The sequence below is a fragment of the Protopterus annectens genome, chromosome 12.part0 (assembly GCF_019279795.1).
Source record: "Protopterus annectens isolate FY-2018-M chromosome 12.part0, PAN1.0, whole genome shotgun sequence".
Lineage (NCBI taxonomy): Eukaryota > Metazoa > Chordata > Ceratodontiformes > Protopteridae > Protopterus > Protopterus annectens.
The window spans coordinates 286,879,392-286,886,848 of record NC_056746.1 but is presented as its reverse complement, the minus strand read 5'-3'; the positions used below and the strand labels follow the sequence as shown (position 1 = coordinate 286,886,848).

The 7,457-nt window shown below is 36.7% G+C and overlaps 1 non-coding gene across 1 annotated transcript; it reads right to left on the bottom strand.

The window, feature by feature from the left end:
- Window positions 1-6,017: 6,017 nt before the first annotated feature.
- Window positions 6,018-6,088, bottom strand: TRNAG-CCC. Its single transcript has one exon. It is a non-coding gene; the product is annotated as a tRNA-Gly (tRNA).
- Between the last annotated feature and the right edge of the window lie 1,369 nt (window positions 6,089-7,457).

The following is a 7,457-nucleotide window of genomic DNA, read 5'->3' as shown; positions in this document are numbered from 1 at the left end:
GGTTAGGCTCTAAGAGGTCTATTGGATCAGTTCCCTGGTATAAGCCTATGTACCTATGAACGTAAGAAAGAATAACTATGTTTTAATATAAACAGGAAAGGCATACTGGTTGTACAGGAAGGAAGGAAGAGCAGCAGGTGTACAATATCTGAGTCATGCACATACCACCACTTAATTGTCCTCGATTTTTGGCTTTAAATGTGCTCTTTTCCTAGGAGAGTTTGTGAACTTGTTACATAATGAAGAACATTGCTACCATTTAATAATGGTATACATTGCAATAATAGACATGCAATACAGTGTAAGTTAGCACAAATCCTTGTAGTTTATCAACATTACTAATATGTTGACACTTCTAATTTTGGACCTTTGTCACAGTCTTTTTTCCTGATTGTTGAGCAAAGAGATTGCCCACTACAATGATACATTGTATATATTTTAAATTTGAATATACATTCATAGCAATATAAGCTGTATTCTGGATGGCCATATGTATGTACTACTCATAGGATCAACTTAATGAAGAATATCTGCTGAACTAACTCAAAGTAATGTGAATGACATTTTCATAGCATGGAGCTTATCATGTAGTAAACAAAGAACTCTGACCTATAAGAGGCTCAGAGATCAGTGTAAAATTATAAAAAATTGTAGCTCACCCCCATCAAAAATACAATTTTGGGGAACAATAAGAGATCTGATTATATTATGATATACACTAAGAAACACCGTTTGCAAGATGTAGTTAGCCATCTTGCTCACATTCATCTGATGATCAAAGTTGTATTGCCAGAAATATCCGGTTGTACTCAACAAAGTTGAAGAGTCAGATTTTTGTTCAATTTCATGGAGTGTCAGCTGTATCATCTCTCCAATGGAGCAACTATACTAAGTCCACAAATCACTTTATTCGTTACACAGATTCAGATGTTTGCCTTGCATAGCAAACTATCGTAGGGTGTTTACAATAGGTATCAGAAGCTAAACTCTGTAAAGTTCAGGCAATTAAAGGCACTCTCAGAATTGAGCCTTAGTTACAAAAATATGTAATGTCACTGTATCAAAGCAAAACACGATACCTCACTGTTTGGCTGAATTATGCCCTAAGTTTTCTTCTGTACCCCTACTATTTTACTTTATTTACATTTTTGTTACCAGACTAGAGCACTGATCACAGTATGAACAAATGCAGGTTCAGCCCAGGTTGCATGTTGCATTCAAAACAGTAGCAACAAAACTATGTACAAACTTACACTATGCTGAGGTGAACATGTTACAAATGGAAACATGAAGTCAGACGAATAGAAATAAGAGTAAGAAGCAGGATTAGCTATGGCAATTATAGGTGTTTAGAGGACAAAGCAAGAGGTAAGCAATGGTGAACAGGGCTGGCATTATGCATTGATGAACTAGGCAACCCCCTAGGACGCCATACTTGCCAAACTATTAGGGGTGCTTTGTCTCCATCTATTTATTTATTTATTTTAGTGCAATGTTTCCTTGTTCTAAAAAGAAAGAAAGAAAGAAAGAAAGAAAGAAGACACCTCATCCAAACAAACAATCCACCCACAGCACAGACTGCCCTCCAGGGGTGTGGTCCCCCACCTGACTTGAAAGCATTCAAGTCAGCTTGCATAAGGCTAACCCTTAAATGTTGCAATATCATTAGAGTAGAAACCTTGCAATGGTCAAACATAGGCATGAAGGTACATGAAGGAGTTTTTTTTTTTATTCACAGAAAAAAAAATAAAATTAGTGATTTTCTGGTTCCACATTTATTTTATTTTATTTTATTTTACATTTGTTGACCGGGCTAGTCCAACTGGATATATTTCCATTTTCAGCAGAGGCCCGGGGAGAAAAGCTCCACATATAGACAAAAGGAGATAAATCATGAGGACAAATGACATAATACACATTATTACCTATATCTAAAAACAGGAAAAAAAAGTGAAAGAACATGGAAAAGGAAATGTAATAAGTTAACCGAAAGAACAGCACTTAACTTTCTAGCGAATCTAAGTAACATAATGTTGAACACATAGTTATGGACATGACAGAAAATTGCAATGTCACAGGGAGTTAAATGTTATTACTATTTATTATGTTGGCAGTGATCATCTGGATAGTTTTGTCAATATGTCTGGCTTATATATATTTATATGGGAGCATTGTGCTGTCTAGAAGTAACAAGCTGTAATTGTAATTATTTTTTTTTTCGTTTTCTTCACAATCAAACATCTGATTCATATACAGGTGGCTATCTTTTGAGGTAGAATAAATAAGCATGCTGTTTGTATATGACTGACACCAAATATGTTATCTTCTACTTTTTTCAGTTTTGTCCCAATATGACATCAGAAGGGCACAAAGAACTTGGCTGTCTTTTGGGTGTAGGGGTGAGGAGCATGCTGTATATAAATATGACAGAAGCATCTTGAAATATATGACTGCAGGCATTTGCGCCTTAATTTTAATCTCAATTTAACACCAGAGGGGGTACACAGAAAGTGACTACTTATACTTTGACATGATATATGTACCCTCACAAGTAATTGTCTTTGCTGTTTATTCTGAACTGCTGTTTGGGCAGCTTTGAGCATTAAAACATTGATACAGCTTAATTTTCCTTGAAATAAACAATTAAGATTGAATTTCTTTTTAGTACGCATGATTTTTTTTTCAAGTCTTCCTTGGTTGAAAAAAACTCTAAAGTGTACCTTCAGCATTTATGTGCCTCGCAGCCTCCCTCCCCCAGCTTAATTTAGTTATTACAATGTAGTGTCAATCAGATAGGGTGTGTTGAAAGGATGCAGGAAAAAGTAAGGTTGATGAGTAAGACTGAATTTCTTTCCTTAATCATGGTTTTCGTTCAGGCCATCTGTGGATGAAAGGTTTGTTTAAAAAACTCTAAAATGCATCTCAGAGCATCAAGACACCTTGTGATGTGACTTCTTGGGTCTGGCAGCCCCCAGACCCCCCAACTTAATACATCAATTTCCACTGCAGTTTTTACAGTGTAGTCTTGGTCAGTTAAGATGTGGTAAAAGGCTGGGGAAAAATACAAACTTCAAGAGTAATGACTACATTTCTGTCTTTGGTCATGTTTTTGTTCAGGTAATTATTGGATGAAAAAGTTGTTTAAAAAACTCTAAAAATGCATTTCAGAGCATGTTGAAATCCAATGGCTTCTTGGGGACTTGCATATTCGAGACCCCCGACTTATATTAGAGACCCCCGACTTTATCCACTACAGTTAGATGTGCTGAAAAGGAAGCATGAAAAAAACAAAGTTGAAAAGTAAGACTACATTTCTTTGATCATGGTCTTTGTTTAAGGCAATCATTAAATAAAAAGGTTGTTTAAAAAACTCAGAACATCTAGAAGCCCCAACCCATAGCCTAATGCAGATGTTTCCTTCACAGTTTTCAGAGGGCAGTATTGCTTAGATGTTGAATGAATGAATGAATAACTGCAGGGAAAAACAAAGAGTAATACAAATTGTGAGAAAAGGGTAACCTGAATAATGTGAGTAGGCCAAGATGTGTTGGGGGGGGGGGGTCATAGAGCCTTTTCTCCTAGGGTGCCAGTTTAGCTACATCTGGTCCTGATGGTGAATACACAGAGTTGTAAGGAGACAGAGGAGAGACTGAGAAAGTTGAAAGCTGTAAGATGATAGTAATGATACAATTGCACTATTGTTTAACTACACATTAACAAAATTATCAATGGTAATGTGGACTTAATGCAGTTCAAAACATGCATTCCAATAGTTAACAACATTACAGAGCATCACCTTAGGCAAAATTTTCCATTCACTTCAATGATTCAGCCTAAGCAGGGGGCTTTCTCTGTATTTGTGTACGTGCTTGTAATTTGACCTTAGGCAAAATTAGTGTACTTTGGATTAAATGTACAACTTTCTGTGCCTGAAATATCAGTGATGCCTAAGGAGTAGCTAAGCATACTCTTTGTACTCCACAGAGAACATTTTTCTTTGAATCACTCAGGCACATTGTAGCTTTTCTTCAGGCTATATTATGTCTACAATTATCTAAATGAATTTCTTTATAACAAGTACATAACTTGCTTACATTGTGGATTGTTAATTTTAAAAAGTAATACATTTAATAATTTTAGGGGGGAAAACTGAGTGAAGTGTACATTTATTAACTGCAAGTGGTGGGGTGACCATACCTGTCAACTATCCAGATATTCGCAGAATGTCCAGACTTTGGCTCATATTTTTGGTCTCTTCCTCATAAAATTTGTGGCTTTCTGGCAAGTCACTAGGATGATCTGGAGATTGAAATCACTAAATAATTTTATTTATTTATTTGGCATTTGTTTACTGGGAAGGTCCGACTGGACCAAAAGCCCATTTTCAGCAGAGGCCCTGGGAGAAAAGCTCCAATATAGACTAACAATAACACATTATTTACAAATTACAGTAGCTGAAAGTTCCAAGTAGAGGCACTGTATACATAAAAGAAAAACATATTGGTTGACAAGCATTTACCTATAGTGAGCAATACAGACTTGTTAACAATCACATATTATTTACAAAGTATAGTAGTTGAAAGTTCCAAGGATAGGCATAGTATACATAAAAGAAAAAACATATTGGTTGACAGCATTTACATACGTACAGACTTGTTAAGAGTTTACATGTTAGATTACATGGTCTAGTTAGAAATAGAATCTGTAGTACATATACAAATACTGCCTAAGGTATTGTTGAAGAGTTGATTTTGTTGAACAGTTAATTGCATGAGGTGTAGAAAAGAAGATATTAGAAAGGAGAAAATGAGAGCAGTAAGTTGATAAAGTATAGATTAGAGAAATGTATTGGGTAAGGCTAGGAAGGAGTTACTGAGGGAGAGTGTTAGGAGTGTGTCTGATATGGGAATAGGTGGTATGGGATATATGCAGACAGGAGTGCAAGTAGAGGTGGGGGGAGGAGAGGAATGAGGTGCAGTTAGTCAAGTGTGGTAGATTAGAGTAGGACGCTGAGAATATGAAAGTTTAAGCAAAATCAGCAGGGGTGGTAAGAGAGGTTTTGGTGTGAGACATTTGAGTTTCAGACTACAAATCCTTCAGAAAATGTATGTTAAAACAAACCCAGTTACTCTTGCAACTTGAACCATGTTACACTAGCAACTTTCAAAGGTTATGAGAGTAATATTTAATATATGTCCCTATTTTGGGGCCTTTGTCTCCCCATTTTGTTGGGCTTTGTCCAAATTTCTTGCACTAAGAATTTGAGCAGTATGGAGGTAACATTTTGAAAGATATGTCTGTTTTTTTTTTTTTTTTTTTTTTTAATGCCAGGTGGGTTGGGAGGGCAGTAAAAAATAGTTTGTGGTTATACAATGTAATTTCTGGCTACATCCCTGGCTTTGTTTATCAGATATGTGAACTGATATCATTATACCTTAGCAGAGTTGTCCAAAACCTTTCCAAAGTGTCCCATACCTCTAAACTATACAGATTTTCACCTCACATTTTTGGTCTGTTTCGCATGAAGTTGTGTTTTTCTGGCAAATCATTGAGGGTTGAAGTCAGAAAATAATGACAGACGTTAGAGTTTCAGACGGCGGATCTTTGAGAAAAGTTATACTAATGCAAAACCTGAAAACCTGTTATTCTAGTAACTTCCTAAGATTGTAAGAGCAATATTTAAAAAGTGTGCCTATTTGGGGGTCTTTCTCCCCCCATTATTTATGGCTTTATCCAAATTTTGTGCTATAAGAGGTTGAGAAGATCGGTACTGCGACGTTCTAAGCGTCTTGATACTTGCCTAATAATAATAAAACGAAAAAAAAACGACTTAACCGTGGGACATTCTAAACTATTTATCATACAGTCAACAGGAAATAGTTGTACAAAGCAACCTACTTTCTGTTTTGTTTATGGCAACACATTACGCACTCAGGTTGGGAATATAAATACACTGTAATCTGTATGTTTTATTACAATAACCATCATTAAATTTTAAGATCACAAAACAAAAGAATTGCGCCGCCCGGGAATCGAACCCGGGTCGCAAAAATGGGAATCTTGCATGATACCACTACACCAGCGGCGCAGATGTCGACAGGGTGTTTACGTTTAACCTTTCAATGTGACGTATCCACGTTTGTGAAAAATTAGAAATGTTCGTTTGTTTGTTTCTTTCGGTTTTTCCCGGTTAGGGGTCGCCATTAGATATTTGCAATATACTATTATAAGCTTCTTTCAGAGTTTATTGACAAGTTTTTTTTTTGCTCCTCCTGAGCAGTAAGTTTCACAGTAACCCTAACTTGTGCAATTATCGCTTGAAACCGCTCAGTCGTCACGGTGTTTTTTGTCCGCGCCTTTATTTTTTCCTTGGGGAGAGTAAATCAAATTGGATTACTATCAATCAATATTGCCAGACAGTAGAATTCCATACTTTTTATTCACAAAATGCATGGCAATGCAAACACTGTAGTTCTATTCAGTTTTTAACTGAATTGCAGTAGTATTCTAAAATTGTCTCTAATTATAAGACGGGAATCTGAGATATCCGTTCCAAAACTCTTCTAACTTAGCTTTACACTCGCCAACTGGGTAAACAATGCAAGCTTTCTTGGCAGCACCACGTGCTTTACGTTCGTCCCAGTGATTCGAGCGTTAGGACTCCAGAGAGCATTACTTCTATGACGTGTTTGCCGGTGGGTCTAAGTCTGATTAGAAGGCTACTATTTGCCAGTTAATAACCAAGTGATCTCTCGAGGCATTTTTATTGGCCGAAAGTGGTCAGCCGCACTAACTGGTTTGGGGAGGTTTAAGGACAGCGCTATTTAAGTAATAATCCTATGGTTAAGAGTATGCCTCCTTATGTTACATTAGTACTTGGTTAATGAATGACTACCTAAAACTAAGGTAACCTAAAAGAAACCATTAAGTACAAACAATGAAAACAGAATTATCGCAAAGGTAGACATGTAGGCCTGTGCTAAGATATGTCTTAAAAAAGAATGTTGTATTTTATGCATATATATGTGACAAATCATAGGACTCAACCTGCTAAGAGGCCAGTGTGGAACACAGACCATAGCAATGTGTGGCAACTTTTAGTTTAAGTTGTTTTACATTAGGAAGGTTTGTGGTCTGCACTGTGCTGACAGGACAGGTAGCTTACATCCTTCTATGTTGTGAACTGCTGATTGAGGGCTCAGTGTCTGTTATTCTAAAAGTGTATTAATTCTGTTTTAAGCACTAGGGCTTCGGGCCAGTTATTTTACATTAAAATGGTTCGTGGTCTGCACTCTTGTGGGAGGAGAGGCTGGACTCTGCCCTTCTAGCTGGGAATTTCTGGTTAAAGGCTTATAGTGCCTGCATATCTAAACTGCTTCTTACTGAAATTGGTACACCTTGTTAGCTGTAGCATAGACTAGATCCAGGCCTGCTGAATCTAGCTTTGTTTGTATAAC